This window comes from Aedes albopictus, chromosome 1 (assembly GCF_035046485.1).
Source record: "Aedes albopictus strain Foshan chromosome 1, AalbF5, whole genome shotgun sequence".
Taxonomy (NCBI): domain Eukaryota; kingdom Metazoa; phylum Arthropoda; class Insecta; order Diptera; family Culicidae; genus Aedes; species Aedes albopictus.
Genome location: NC_085136.1, coordinates 149,034,572 through 149,047,855, shown reverse-complemented (window position 1 = coordinate 149,047,855; position 13,284 = coordinate 149,034,572). Strand labels below are relative to the sequence as shown.

The 13,284-nt window shown below is 45.4% G+C and overlaps 1 protein-coding gene across 2 annotated transcripts in view; it reads right to left on the bottom strand.

Moving 5' to 3' along the window:
* Positions 1-12,973, bottom strand: part of LOC109421883 (prolyl 4-hydroxylase subunit alpha-1) — a 33,815-nt gene extending 20,842 nt beyond the window's left edge. For both annotated transcript variants that reach the window (XM_019696458.3, XM_019696459.3), the window contains exon 1: positions 12,462-12,973. The gene's annotated coding sequence lies outside the window, so the exon portion shown is untranslated. The remainder of the gene's footprint in view (positions 1-12,461) is intronic.
* Positions 12,974-13,284: the final 311 nt, after the last annotated feature.

The following is a 13,284-nucleotide window of genomic DNA, read 5'->3' as shown; positions in this document are numbered from 1 at the left end:
CGGTACTCCGGTATCCCCAGACGCAAGAGCGCATCGGCAATAGCAGACCAGCTGGCGCTATTAACCCTCTAATACCCAAATTTTTGATTTTGATCTAAATATCATTTTTCGTCATCTAAAATCGATTTAAACGTGTTTTGGAATATGATTCTTTTTAATTCTCAATTTCGCGATTTTCAGTTTTTGATTTTTCTTATTTTTATTTTTGAACATATCCACACTTTTATATTTTTCCTGGAAGCCAATTTGGGGAACGGATTTTTTGAGATGAAAACATTTTGAGATTTTATGATTATTGTTGAAATATCATTATTTTAAATTTTTTTCACGGGAAATTTTATTTTCCGTGTAATTTCAAGGAAAAGAATTTTAGAGTGTATTCGATTCCCTTAAACTATTAAACAACGATAGAATGATTTGGGAAAAATTTAAAATATGTTAATTTTAGCGATTCAATACAAAATAAACAATGACTTCTAAAAGGCGACTAAAACATCAACTTTTCAATGATTTTGGAAAAATGTAAATACGCTTTAAAATACTCCAAAAATTATTTTGAGATATACAGAACAGTCCTAAATATCAGCCAAAAATATAAAAAATTTGATTTTCCACGAAACAAAAATTATAAAAATGCTCAAACTATACCCCGTCTAAAGGCGGGATTGGGTATTAGAGGGTTAAACGCATTCCTTACATCCAGAGTCACTACCGCGCAAAAGCGAATTCCCCTCCTCTTAGGCTCGAGTGCTTTCTCGGCGGTTTTTGTAACCGACAAGATAGCGTCTACGGTGGACCTCCCCTTCCGGAAGCCGTACTGGTTACTCGAAAGACCATTTTCGCCCTCGGTGAACCGCAACATTCTATTGAGGATGATCTTTTCGAGCACCTTCCCCGCCGTGTCAATCAAGCATATTGGTCTATATGCCGACGGGTCTCCGGGTGGTTTCCCCGCCTTTGGCAGGCCCTCGTCCAGGCATTTCTGCATAGCAGACCTGAACATCTCGGGAGCCTCTGCAATAGCTACTTTTAAGGCCAGGTTCGGAACTCCGTCCGGACCTGGGGCCTTACCTACGCTAAGGGACTTAGCTATCCCCGCAAGTTCCACATCGGTGACCCTCTCCTCATCGCCAGCCCCAGTCCCCGGCTGTCCTACGAAAGGAGGCCAAGGACTAGGATCATGACGCGGAAAAAGTCCTCCAATGATCCCCTCCAACATCTCTGGAGATTGCTCTGTAGGAGCCATCACACCTCTCGTCTTGGCCATAGCGATCCTGTAGGCGTCACCCCACGGGTTCGTATTGGCACTCTGACAGAGACCCTCAAAGCAGGCCTTTTTGCTTGCTCTTATCTCGGTCTTAAGCGCGGCTTTTGCAGCGGCGAACACCACCCGCCGTTCGTTTCGCTCTTCCTCTGATCGTGCTCGCTGCATCCGCCGCCTAGCCCGAAGGCAGGCGCGGCGCAGGTCCGCAATCGCGTCGGTCCACCAGTAAGCCGGTGGCCTCCCATTTCTAGGGTGGACTCGCCTAGGCATGGTCGCATCACACGCACGTGAGAGCACCGCTACCAGCTCGTCGCCGTCTAAACCGATTAAGTTTCGCTCACGGCGGAGCGCCTCCCTAAATACCCCTTCGTCGAAGTATGATGTCTTCCACCTGCGAGGGCTTGGCCTTGGCCTAGCCGCCTCTTCTTCTATCCGCTGTCTGCTGTTATTGTAGTCGATACTGTAGCGAACCGCCAGGTGGTCGCTGTGAGTGTAGCCATCATCTACTCTCCAGTTCGAACTACTTGTTAGGCCAGGACTACAAAAGGTCACGTCAATAATTGACTCCACTCCGTTTCGACTAAAGGTACTCTTGTTACCGACATTAGCCAAGTCGACATCTAAGATGGCCAGTGTTTCTAGCAGGATCTGACCCCGCTGGTTCGTGAAACGGCTTCCCCATTCCACGGCCCAGGCATTAAAGTCGCCCGCTATTACCACCGGCCTTCGCCCTGTTAGCACGGTCGTTAAGCGGTCCAGCATTTGCGTGAACTGCTCGATCGGCCACCGCGGAGGCGCATAACAGCTACAGAAGAAGACCCCGTTTACTTTGGCGACCACGAAGCCCTCATAGGTAGTAGACACCAACTCCTGAACGGGGTATTTACCCGTCGTCCATATCGCCGCCATTTTTCTGGTCCCATCCGCGACCCAGTTTCCGTTGCCGGCGGGTACTCGGTATGGGTCCGATATGATGGCGATATCCGTCTCCCACTCAGAAACTGCCTGACAAAGCAGTTGCTGAGCCGCATCACAGTGGTTCAGGTTCAGCTGCGTTACCTGCACTGTGATTTGTTGTTCACTGCGGCTTTCTTGAAGGCCGGGCACCTTGGGCCACCCATCGGATGTCTGTTGTTCGAGGATTTCCCGGTACAGATCATGCCGATGGGCGGACTCGTGCAGCTTTGGGCCTTATGACCTTCAGCGCCGCATCGCCTGCACAGTTTGCGCCTGTCGGGGCCTTTGCAGTCCCACGACTTGTGTCCTGGTTCCAGACACCTGAAGCAAACCTCTGGTGGCTCGTGGAATGTCAGGTGACATACACACCAACCCACCTTTATGCTCCCTACTTTAACGGACTTTTTGACGTCCGCCACAGGTAGCTGAACCAAAGCTATCTGTGTCCCTGCTGGCCCTTTCCGTAGCTTAACGGCTGCGGCGGCCACCTGCACATCGCACTGTTGCCGCAGTGCCGTGACGAGCTCTTCCACTACGGTGATCTCATCGATGTCCTTGACCTTCAGAGTCGCCTCATGTGTCAGAGCCCTCACCTGCACACCCTCACCGAGGACCTCTTCTGCCAGCCTCTTATAGGCGGCACCCTTGTGCTCCTTCTGGCGCTTCAGCTCCAGGATCATCTCGCCCGTACGAGTACGTCTAATACTGCGTACGTCGGCTCCAAGACCCTCAAGCTTGGCTTCGCTTCGCATCATCTTCAAGACGTCCGAGTACTTGGACTGTTCCGTCTTGATGACGATAGCGTCGCCTTTCTCGCGCTTGGAACCTGCCCTCCTACGCCTTGGCTTGGCGTCCTGCGCTACTACCTGCGGATTCGCTCTGTGGCTGTTGAGGGCCCACTAGCGGTCGCAACCCCTTGTTCCCATCGTTCCGGGACGGGCCAGCCTTTTCAGGCCCACCCTTCCCAGCTTTCCGGGAACCCTGGCTGGGGTCCGACCTTCCGGCATTATTACCGACTTTCGGGGTAATGATTCGCCTGGCCTTGCGGGCACCGCCAGACAGCTCCTCGCCTGACGGTTGCCTCGCCCGCTTCTGCGATTGCTTGCCCCGTTTGTCGCGAGCAGTCGTTTCCGCCTTATTCGGACTTCCTGCGAAGGAGAAGGCCTCCGTTTGGGTAAACTTCGGCACTTTCTCATTTGCAGGCTCCGCTGCTGCAGCAGTCAGCAACGCGAGTGCCGCGTGCTCCTGCTTGGCATCGTCGATCGACGCCCTAAGTCGAAGCAAGGCCGTTTTCAGGTCCTTGCTTATGTTCGACTTAGTGGACGCAAAGTCGATGATTTTGCCAAGCTGCTGCTCAGCCACCTCTATTGCGGACCGTCCTTTGGATCCTCGGTTGACGGCCCTCAACAACCACGCTCCGTCCATAACCTCCACCGGCTGGCTTGCCGGGAAGTGGACTGGAGCACCCACGCTTGAGCTGCGTACGCAACTCCCAGCGCCTATCTCCTCACTTCTCCTTGTCGGAGATCTCATCAACCCGCTTCTTGCGAAGGGGTTGATCCCACCACTATTTCCACCTAGATTCTGATTTTTATTTGACTTCATGATTAAATCCCACGAGTAGCACGGGAAAGAATGTCCACCACGCCAGAGCCCTGCATTAACGCGGTAAGGGACAGCTTACTGTGGGGGGTGCCCAGGTACCCCACAGGCTCCGTTAAAGATCGAGCATCTTTTTCACCCCCTCGATCACTCATTCCTCAGCACGGGTCGCTTGACACCTTGAATTGGGGTTAGTAGTCCTATTCTTAGCCGGCGACTACGCGGCTGACTCGCAAGCGGGGGGGTGCGTCAGGCCCCAGGACTTTAGTCCCTGCTGCCCCAAAGTTTCAATATATAGTGATACAAATTCGTCGACATCTACGCGTTTCTCTTCTACATGCACATCGCTACAGTTCAAAGCAGCAATCATCTATAACATAGTTTCCCAAACTGTGGGTCGCAACCCCCCAGGGGCAAAAAAAAACAATGTTTTAAAGTCAAGACAACTTTAATAAGTCAGAAACTGTGCAATTTTTGTTTTACTTTTTTTCCGAAGCTTTGGTTGACATTGAGATATCAAAAAATATCTACATTTTTCGTTTTTTTTTTGTCAGATAGCCTGCCAGATCATATTTTGATATTGATTTGGCTAAATAAAGAAATACTATTGAGCTGGTGCCCATATAATTTTTTGATATTATTTATGATGTTTTACCTTTTATCTCAAACAAACCAATGCCACTTTTTGTTAGTCAGTAATTCAATTTCCAATAGCACAAAGTTATATTCGTCAAATGTTGCCATGTACTCGGGTCAATAAATGAATTAAATGAATTTATTCCCATTAAAATAGTACTGGAAGAAGATTGTTACAGACACAGAGGAACGGCATGAACCCGCAAGACTGCGAAAACTGACTCGTTGAGAAACTGACAGCGGCACTGCCCAACTAACATTTATTGTGCATGTAAACGTCAACAAAGCGTCCTCAATACGGCTGAGTTACTGTGTTGTACATATGGACGGAAGCTTCTATGCAAGCCCCATACCAATGAATCTGGCGAACTTAATCCACATGTTTATGCTGTGCGAGCGGCTTCTATACCATCAAGTCATAGCTCTTTTCTCGGCTCCTATGTAACCACTAACCGAATAACATCTTGAGAAGGCGCTTTTCAGCCTTTTCACAGCTGTTAAATAATAATTATGCGGCATCCCCAAATAAAACGATTAAATATTAGGCTACGGATACCGTGACTTATTACATGTGGAACTTGAATTATCGTTTTCAAAATTGAATAATTAAAGTGCAGTGACCTTACACCGATGAATCACCTTAATTTTTGTACACTATTTATGAATCACCATGTTGATCAAATGGAGTGATCCACAAACTGTGGTCATTTTTGCCGATTCATAAATTGTGGGGTCACTGTACTTGACGCTACTTGGAATCGAACTCCTGATCTCCGTATCCACTGGTCTTGATGATTCCTCGCTGCCACACTGCTATATATAAATAGCATAGAAAAAAGGCCGTTTTATTTAACTTCAGACAAGGCTTCATAGTTGTGCCACAAGAAACCTTACTCAACTTCATCTTGCTGCAAAAGCTTGTGAAACGTCAAACGCAATAATGTTCACATTGAACAAGCTGTGTGGTTGCACCAACAGGTTCTTCGTCACAAAGTTACAGCATGTTGTTTTTTTTTTTGTGGGAGAAAAAAAGTTGCCTTTCCCAAACATTTTGGCCACCCCCTGTATATAGGTAGTAATGCAAGCTAATTTACAACATTAGAATAACCCCGCCCTTATTTAGCCTCAAATTTGAGACTTAAGAAGGGCAACTGATTATCTCGGAGAAACACAAGGTCCACTGCACCATTATTGCTCCGGTTAGCGCAGTAAGGGCGTAATACTGTGGAGGACGCCCTTATTCTCCACAGGCTCCGTTTGTTATTAGGTTTTTATTAGACCCCCCTAACCATTCATTCCTAGGCACGGTATTAGGCACCATGAATTAGGGGTCACCTGTTTAGTGGACTCTTACCACTGGATCAGGCGATCCGTAGTGTTATTTTTAGCCAATTGAGACAATCGCTATCTAGGCTGATCGGGAAAAGAAGTTAACATTGATGGTCAACTTCCAAATGAGCCCGAACAGCCGTTATCACAATGCTTAGCATTGTGGCTGTTGTCAAATCTTCTGTGTAGAATGACTCCCTTAAAAGGAGGCTTTACTCCACTTGGATTTAGTGTGAATAATAGAATATAGTTACTCCTCATTTTTTTATATTTTCAATTTCATTGTTTCATCTCAACCATTGAATAATTTTTTTTTTTAAGGTTGCTAAACTGGGCTGAGAATAGTTGCGTCCACTAGCAGGAGGCTCTAAACGCATCATTCTTGGGCGTCGAGTCTTTTGGTGTGGGGGTGAGTGGAGGAAAATAAAAAAAGGCTGAAAAGTAGACTCTATCCCAGTTAGAGCGTAAGCTAAAGAGGAAGAAGAAAAAAATCCTTGTTGTGTTGACTTTCGTGCTGATGTGACGTTCAAATGACATAATGTATATTTCTTTTACAGTTGTTACAATCGTGACAACTATATAAAATAACATTGTAACTTTTAGACAACGGTATCTCTCATCTGATTGTTCCCATCAATTCATTGTCACCTCACACCTCCATTCAAGCAGCAACAAACAATCGAAACGCAAATAATCGTTTTTCCCCATTAACACATCACGGCCATGAATTAACACATTGTTGCAGCACCTCATCAAAAGTGATCTTCTTTTTTGCGTTTCCATCATCAGTAAACCCGCAAATTGCATAGAACAGCGAAACAAAAAAGTGTTTTGTCAACGAGATGCACGTTCTTTTTTATCTCTGATCATGGATTGATCAATGACCTAAACGATCTGATGATGCAATTTATTTCCTTTCGCCAATCGAGGGCTTGCCATACGCTCTGGTATGGCAATTGATTCGCATCATTCCAGCTAGTCACCATTCAATGCAGCAGAAGAGGGAGAGATAGAGAAAATTGGCGTACGTGAAGAATAGATCTACCGCCTACATATAAACAAAACGCGCCAGCAACAACTCTCGATCATCTGCTTTCTTCCCGGTCAATCTACTCTTGTTTCCAGCCCTGACGACTAATCAAACCGGGGTAATGTCTTTGCCACATTTACTCGCTTCCTTCTCTACACTAAACACACATTCTCTTGGTCTATTCATAACTCTCTGGTACAAAAATGTGCGATAACCGAGGCGGCATGTTCAGTGCTTTTAATTCCGTTTCTTCTTCACTTCGTCTATCACCACAACCAACCGGCAGAAGCTGCTCTGTAGTCGTCAGCTTAGAAGAAAAAAAAAGCTGTTTTGGAGCGATTTTGGGTTCAGAATAAACGAAAGTGAGAGTACACGATCAGTGGCGCGTGATGGAATCGATTTGCCATCCCCGATAAGGCACATCTGGTAGTATACGCTACGCTCAGGGACGTTTAGTCGAGGCGAATTAGGATAATGCTGCGACAAAATTTGGACCAAATTCAAATAAGATTTAAAATTTGAGATCCTTCGGTGCATTAGAAGATGAGATTCAACCACGCAAACGTGAGAATTTTGTATGGAAAAGAACCAATGCGCACTGTATTCTGTCTAGTACTGTTTGTTCCGGGGCTCAACAAGGATATGCGGCACAAACAGTCTTGTAAACATTCGACACTTTTCACTACTTTCATTTCGTGCCGCAGTCGGGGGTCAGCTTGCTTTGTTACATTCGTGCGCTACCGTTACCTCGTACACACAACACGAGCGGTAGAACGAAGTTCAATAAACGTACGAAAGCGTCACATCAAAGTCGTCTAACACGATGACATTTGTCTAATTCTAGCTTTTCGCAGAGATGTGTTGTCTATTCCGTATATGAATGTTAGAATTAGTTTATTCTTGCATGTTGCATTGAATACGACACACATTTGGCCAACATACATAGCTCTCATTATGGAAGAAGACAGGAATAGCAAAAGCCGAACCGTCTTCCGAAGATGCTATCTTGGTGAAGTGAATTTGTTTGACATTTTTCTTTCGTACAGTAGCTCGCCACACAAGCCGAATGTGGGAGACAAAAAAAAGCCGAATATCGACGAAGAGGTTCAAATGACTGTGATCTCATTAGAATAATTAGCCACAGAAGTCCAATGTCGCGACTGTTCGTGTGACTAACATCTAGTTTGCCATGCCCTTACAGCGTCAGTAGCGTTACTAGAAGTGTCAAATAAATTTTGTTTACCAAAACAAAAGATCCTCTACAAGGTGGAAACCTAAAAATAGTAAATTATTGCAATTAAAGTTATTAAAATATTTGAATGGGAAAAGTGACTACAGCGCCATTGGAGTTCTAGTGTATTTCTATTGTGATCTCTAACCAGACTGGGCACAAACTATGTCTGTTCGGGTATCCAGCGACTGAGTATGAAATGCTCCTCCACCTGAAGCTATACCTAAGGTGGCAACCCCACCACGGTGGATAGTGGACCTTAGGCCAACAATCTGCAATAACCGTGATAGAAACTGAAAATGAAAGATTGCGAACTGATTCAAAGGCAACGACTTTAAACGCGAAACAACGGACAAGAATTGGAACTTGGAATGTATTAAGGTGAATATAGAACAAAGCCACACCTTGAATTTTCGAAAGCACAAATCTGAGGAACCAAACATCGTACCGAGCTGAAAAGTTGATCGATTGGTCACCCGCTGGTGGTGACCAATCGATCAACTTTTCAGCTTAGTGCGATACCTGGTTCTTCAGATTTGTGCTTTTGAAAATTCGAGGTGTGGCTTCGTTCTATATTCACCTTAACCCTAGCCCAGCAGAGTGAACTGGAAAAACTAGGCAATGAGGCATGCCATATGAAGCTTGAGATCCTAGGACTGAGCGAAGTCCGATGGCCGAACTTTGGAGAACACAGATTGGCGTCGGGTCAAACCTGACCAGGATCCAATGTTACCCGCCAACCGATGCTGCCGTATTGCAAGACAAAGAAAACTTTTACAGTCAACTGAGTGCTGTCGTGGATAAGATTACAAAAGGCGATATCAAGATCCTCATGGACGACTTCAATGCGTAGGTTGGTTCCGATAACTCGGACTATGAGCACGTCATGGGATGCCATGGTCTCGGAGAAATGAGCGAGAACGGAGAGCTGTTTGCAGAGTTTAGAGGTAACAATGACATGGTGATTGGGGGATCGCGCTTTCTTCATCGACCAGTGCACGAAGTGACATGGGTTTCCCATGATGGTGTCTCGGAAAATCAAATCGACTACATCTACATCAGCCGGAAATGGAGACGGAACAAACGTACCGTCGACATTGCGTCCATCATCTCCTAAATGGCGAGATCCGGCTGCGTATTGCGAGGATCCATCGACAGGAGGAAAAATTCGGACGCCAGTTCAAAACACGCCGACTGGAAGACGCTGCGGTGAAAAGTTCACCGGCGAGAATAATTTAGGTGAGCTACGCACCCAGACAAAGCAGCGGATCAGAGATGATACCTGGAAAAAAATAGAGAAGCGAAAGAACGTCGAAGCCGCGATAGCGTGCGAAAACACGAGAAGCCAAAGCCATAGCCCGTCTCCGGTGACATTCGTCTCTTCTACGATGTTTCACGTCGCCAAAATGAATGACTTGGTTGACCATTCGAAACGCTGGTTCAGGCACCTTGAAAACCTTTTTCAAGTGTCGGCCACGCCACCAACAGTATGATCCGCCAAAGGTTTTTCGCATTATCCGTGTCAACACCGAAGCTCTATCATTGCATGATATAGAAACAGCCATCCGTAGCATATGAAATCAAACAGAGCCATGGGGGTCGATCACATATCAACCGTGATGCTCTAAGCTGACCCTGTAGCTCCTGCACAACTGTAGCATAAATTATTATGCAGCATATGGGAAACCACGACATTTCCGGCCGGCTGGATGGGTTCAGGCAGCCTGCATAGGATGCAAGGCGTCTTAGTTAAGGTACCCAAAAAGGGCGACCTGATTGTATGTGATAATTGGCGGGGCATCACGTTGCTGTGTATCGTTCTCAAAGTCCTCTGCAAAGTGATCCTTAACCGGGTACAGGAGAAGATTGACGCAAATCAATGAATTCCAAGTATCTCTCTACCTGGTGTTCATTGATTACGAAAAGCTTTCGACCGTCTTAATCACGAAAACATGAGGGAAGCCCTCAGACGCAAGGGTCTCCCTGAGAAATACATCGGCCTCATTGAAGCACAGTACAGGGCCTTTTCGTGCAGAGTACTGCACAACGGTATTTTGTCCGATCCCATCCGGGTCGTTGCTGTGTGTGACAAGGTTGCCCATTACCATGGAGCACCTAAATAACTTCGAACTAGCTTATGACGTTGCTCTACTAGCTCAACGGCGCTCTGATATGCAGAGAAGTTCGATGATCTTGCCAATCCTCCTCAGCGGCAAGTCTTACCGTCAACGTCAACAAGGCCAAATAATTGGATGTAAACACGAACAACCCTTCCAGCTTTACGGTAGCTAGGCATTGGGCAATCAGTGGAGAACGTTGAAAGCTTTCAATATCTTGGTAGCGAAATGGCGGCCGATGACGGCACCAAGATCGACATAGGTGCACGGATCAAGAAGTCGAGTCTGTGCTCCTATACGCCAGTGAAACTTTGTGTGTATCAGCGGAGAACACTAAACGGCTGCAGGTCTTCATCAATAGAAGCCTGCGATATATAATCCGTGCATGGTGGCGTCACAGTCTCCAACGTGGAGCTCCATCGTCGATCTCATCAAAAGCCGATAGCGACAGAAATTCGGGAGCGAAAGTGGAGGTGGTTTGGCCACACTTTACGCAGGGGCGGAAACGAAATCTGCAAGAAAGCGTTAGATTGGAACCCAGCAGGACATTGCAGCAGAGGCAGACCCAGAGGCTCATGGCACATGGCACAGCCTCAACAAGGAAATAAAGCAATTCGACAGAAATTTGACCTGGCCACAGGTTAAAGCGATGGCTGGCAATCGCCCAGGATGAAAATCTTTTAGTTTCACCCTCTGCACCACCGTGGGTACATAGGACTGAAAGAAACGATAGCAAATTGGTTGTAGTAGAATGCTTTGGCATAAACCCATGTTGGTTTTATCGATGTAGTGACGACAATGGAGAAAAATAGGCTCAAAAAACACAAGTTCAAACACTTTTGAAACTGAGCATAGGGCGGAAATATTATGGTAGTTCTCGACGCACATTTTATCCCCCTTTTGCACCACTACTAGGGTAACCTGGGGTAATACGCACCTCCGGGGCAAAACGCCCTCACGTTATTTCATTATATAAGTTAAGTTCCATTCGATGCAAGCAAACTAGATGTAAAACTGAGCCGGACAAGCCCAAGAATGCAAAGAATATTTGAATGAAAAGCGTGGAAAACGATGATTTTCCACATTTGGAAAGATTGTCTAATTTGTAGCGCACGCAATTTAAGCAATTGCGCGCTGATTACATGGAATCAACATATTAACTACCATCCGTCTCCTACTCCTTCCATTTGCTGCCGTAAATAGTAAGATGGAGACGCCTGGTATCTCATTAGAATTCAAAGCGGAAAATGCCAGCGGTCGTATTGCCCCACCTCAAGGTGCGTTTTGCCCCCAACAGTTTTTCAGCACCCAAAACGTAACACTTTTTTAAATTGTTAATTTGATTCGGTAAAATTGATATCACGCGGACTAAAAGTTGGCGTCTCTTAGTCAAATAAGTAAACTAACTTTCAAAACGCAAGACACCCATAAAATCATTTTAATCTTTGCTATGCTGCCGTTCTACGCCCAATTGTCCCATGTTATATGGGAATCCCATATAACATGGGATAATTATGCGTAGAACGGCAGTATGGGGCCACGTTTGCTTTGGGGGGTTCATATTACCCCACCTTCCCCTACTGCTGGGCGAGATCCCATCGGGCCCCGCTTTGAGTAGGTTCATGGCCAGCATGATTATTGTTGCACCGGAATCCCAAAGCGTTTGTCCTAAAATCCTTATGAAAATGGGACCTTGAACCTCTGAGGTAACAAAACAAAAACTGTACAGAAATCGATGCTTCATGCTTCTCAACAACAATGGAGTAGTACGACATGCTCTAAATACTAAGGACACGGGCCTCAATAGATCTAAATACTGGTCGCTGTGGCTCACTTGAACAATAAAATAATGAATATTTGCACCCTTTCTACTCTCATTTTTACTGCCCTAATGTTAAAATCAGCATCATTCTACGCGTTCGTTCAGTGCTTTGAACTACATGCGTCTTCCGGACAGCATCCACAAGCAAGCTCTTTGGTTACGGCACCAACGTCGTGTCCACTCATCTGGATAGCGAATCTCTACCACAAATGAATGCGAGTAATTACTTCAATTTACGCTGATAGTTGCATACTGGGCAGTAGCACTAGTTCCTTTATGTATATGTATGTATATATGTATATCCTTTATGTATCCTTTATGTATATGTAATTGATTTGTTCGTTACACAATTGCTAGTTGTTATCCAGAATACACATTTATTTTTGAACCTGCTACATTGCTGCAACCATATAATCGATCTGTTATGGTGATATCCTTTTTTTGCCGTACTGAGAGAATTTAGCTATACTTACTCTATGCACTTTATTCAAACTTAAAAATCACGAACTCGACATATAACTGCGACTTCTTTATGCTAACACTGGGTTCAAGATTATTTCTCTCCATTCACTGGTTCTTCTGGAACGAACACCACTCTAGATGACAACCTCTGCTATTCTTCATTACACTATGATGATGTGATTCGGAATTTCGAGGTCGCGCTGCAATTCCAAGCCAAGTGCAACCCGAAAATCTTATTCCGCTGATGCACCACGACTTTGTTGTGTTTATTTATCTTCCAAACACCAAAGAGATCTCATAAAACTCGTTGGCTATTACTGTCACACCCGACTGGTGGCACTCTGATGGGAGGGAGTGAGAAGTCGTCCACGAAAATCGATAACGTGCGTTTCCCTTGCGATGCGAGAACAAGAATGGGTTTTATGAATGAAAGCAGTTGCCAAAAAGCGCTGCCGAGGACAGAGCTGTACGTGCAACCTCGGTGAACCGGTATGGAAGACGACTCGCGCACGACTGAATGTGTGCAGAGCGCAATGAATGAATGAGAAGACCAGTAAAGGAATAATTTGTGTGTAGAAGGCAAAGGCAACACATAAAATGTCAGAATTTGTTTTGGAATGAACTACAGCGTTGCCAATAAGTTGGTAGTTTAGTAACGCTTTGATATTGAAAAATGGGAAAATAATTTACAAAAATATTCAGCTGTAGCACTGTGCGAAAAGGAATTCACGTTGATATTAGGCATATTGAGAAAGTCTTATTACTGTTTTTGTAGCTGAATATCTTCGGGAAACAAAAACTCGCTAATTGAGTTTTTAAATTAAGAAAAATGTA